The following is a 379-nucleotide window of genomic DNA, read 5'->3' as shown; positions in this document are numbered from 1 at the left end:
TCAGCCCGCTAAAACCCGTCGTCCTTAAAATTTGCCCCGTGGACACAGGGATGTAAGACGGTAAAGCACCGCGACTACAACGCAACCCTCTGATTAGAAAACGTTTTTTGGGGTGGGGGGAAGGGGTGGGGGGATGAGGTAAGTTTCTTTCCTATTTTGCGATTTTTCGGCCGCCTTCTTCAACTTATTGTTCTGTAAAGCAATTTTTAGCTTATTTTCGCCAAAAAAAGACCCTCGAGCACCTAAACTGTTAGAGATGGAGCCAAACGGACGTTTCCCCCGTAGGGCTGTACTTTGACAAGTTACCCCTTTGGAGATCATTGGCTGAGCGATTAGCGAAGCCTATTACTCCAGTGATGATCAAAAAGTTTCGCGTCTG

This window comes from Frankliniella occidentalis, unplaced genomic scaffold, assembly GCF_000697945.3.
Source record: "Frankliniella occidentalis isolate FOCC.00 unplaced genomic scaffold, Focc_3.1 Scaffold259, whole genome shotgun sequence".
Classification (NCBI taxonomy): domain Eukaryota; kingdom Metazoa; phylum Arthropoda; class Insecta; order Thysanoptera; family Thripidae; genus Frankliniella; species Frankliniella occidentalis.
Note: the sequence above shows the minus strand (reverse complement) of the source record.